The following is a 2,412-nucleotide window of genomic DNA, read 5'->3' as shown; positions in this document are numbered from 1 at the left end:
CGCCGAGAGGGGGAGGCAGCGGAGAGCCTGCCGGCTGCGCCCGTGCCCCGGAGCCCACCGGCCGTCCCCTCCAGGGTGAGTGATGCCGCTGCGTCCCCGCCGAGGGTGCCCCGGCGCCTCCCCTGCTGTCGGCGCTGTCAGGCCGCCGATCGGCACCCTGCATCCCCCCTCCCCGCCCTTCCTCCGTCCCTCACGGCCTCTCTTGGGCATGACCCTCGAGGAGGGGGGGGGACCCGCGGTACGGGGGTGACTGGGGCAGGCGCTGAGTGCATCAGCCCTGGAGACGGGGATGGGAGCGGGGACGGGGACGGGAATGAGGATGGGGATGCATGTGGAGGTGGGGATGGGGACGTAGATGGGAACGAGGATGAGGATCGGGATGGGGATCGGAACGGGAATGGGGACGGGGACTCCCGCTGCTGCTGCCCCGCCGCAGAGCCCAGCGCGACGCGCCGCCAAGAGTTAAAGGGGCTTGTCCAGCCGCATCACTAGGCGGCCGCGGACATTAGCATGGAAATGAGGCGCTTTGGCGACTGACGGCCATTGTGCGCGGCCGGGCCGCCGGCCGTGTCCCCGCTCCCCCCGCACCTCCGCCGGGCTCGCCCGCGCCTCGSGTAGCGCAGGGGCAGCCGGTGGCAGGGGAACGGGTGATGCTGTGCCCGGGGCCGGGGCTGTCTGGCGCCGCCGCTGCCGCCCCGCACGCCCCTAGGCGCGGGCCGGGGGCAGGATGCCCTGGGGCGCGGGAGCGGCCCGCCAGCCCGGGGCCGGGGCTGTGGAGCGGCGGGGAGCCGCAGCGCCCGCCGCCCCGTCCCCTTTGTCCTTGCTCCGCCACCAAGGCTGGCAGTGGCGGGAGGTGGCAGATGGCCAATGGCAGAGGCCGCCCCAGGCCCCTTGGGAACCTCACTGAGCATCGGCTCAAACTTCCCTCTCCTCCCCTCCCCCCCAAAAATGGGTCTATGGATAGAAAAGGAGGGAGGGCTGCTGGGAATTGGGTTGCGACCTCATATTCGCTCTACGTATGCGGAAAAAGAAAGGGGAGGTATAGATCGGGCATCCGTCTGTCCCAGGGCACCTATCCGTCTATAGGGAGAGAGGGCGGCAACCAGCAAGCCCATTTCAGCACCCTTCAAAGAGGCGTCCGGCGAAATGCTAACCTAGGGGAGACTTGGACGGAAAYCAGTGTTCCGCACCACTAGCAGCAGCCCCACGAGGAGCTGCCTTCTGTATTTCTGCAGGTGCATTTCCAGCCGGATCGTACGTCGCTGTGTTCTCATGCTTGTTTGTTGCTTCTCTTCTGAAGCTCCAAAGACTCCTCTACCCTGCCACCTCTCTCTGCTCACACACCAAACCCGCAGCTCCTCCCATCCACACTGCAACATCCTCTCCTGGGTGCAAGGCTCTCCTCCTGCTATTAGGTCAGCCCTTACCCCCGATCCATCTCCAARGCCTCTCCGTGGCCAGCAAAAACTGAAGAACTGTTTATCTATACACCCGTAGTATTATTTCTATTTGCTTTCCTTTACTGCGCAGGCATAAATGGGTAAGAGCTCTCTGGAAATGTTCAGTTCCTTAAACTCCAGTGGAGACGTGGCGGGGAGGAGTAGCAACAACACTCCAGAGGCATTTATGGAATTACACTGCACCATTTTTGGCTGTGGTAGCGAATGTAAACACATTTATTTCATTCTTATAAAACAGTTGTGATAAATACTGCATAAGGCAGAGAAAAAGGCAGGCCGCTGGGACTGTTTACTAATAGAAGAGCTGGCGTCTTTTCAGGGCTTTTTTACAACAGCTGGCCAAGAAAAAAAAAATGTGTGTTTTACTATAAATAGATCTAGTTTACTCGTAAATCTCGCCAAATTACAACACCTCTCTTACAACCTCCTGCGTCCCGGAATCTTTTTTTTTCCTCTCTCTCCCCCGCTTTTCGTGCCATTGTTCAGCACAGATCCGTCTCTTTTGTTACATTGTCTCTCTCGCAGTGCTTCGGATTTTTGCTGCCAACACTGCGCGTGGGAGCAACATAGTAAGGAGGGCCAGAGCAGAGAGAAAAATCCCCCTCCACAGCCCGGCGAGCGGARCTGCCCACTCTCCGCGCCCAGAGGCGCCGGCGGCCCCCTCTCCCTACCGAGCCCCTTTCGTCGCTCGTTGCGGGCCGGGGTGCAGAAAGCGCCGTTTCCTGTCCAGAGCCGGGAGCGAAGGGGGCAATTCCGGTGCTTAAGACTTTTCCGTGAGAGATCTCGCATGYCCCCACCCCCCAGTGCCCCCACTATGGCCCCAGGGCTCACCAGGAGAGGCTTAGGCGACTTCTGATTGCTGAATCGCCCGATTTGYTTAAATCGAGTATGGGAAAAGTTTAAATCTCGTAGCGTATTTTTCTTTTTCTTTCTTTTCTTTTTTTTTTCTTTT

The sequence above is a fragment of the Rhea americana genome, unplaced genomic scaffold (assembly GCF_003343005.1).
Source record: "Rhea americana isolate MKP2758 unplaced genomic scaffold, rheAme1 scaffold_26, whole genome shotgun sequence".
Classification (NCBI taxonomy): domain Eukaryota; kingdom Metazoa; phylum Chordata; class Aves; order Rheiformes; family Rheidae; genus Rhea; species Rhea americana.
The sequence above is the reverse complement of the archived record's forward strand: the minus strand, read 5'-3'. Positions refer to the sequence as shown.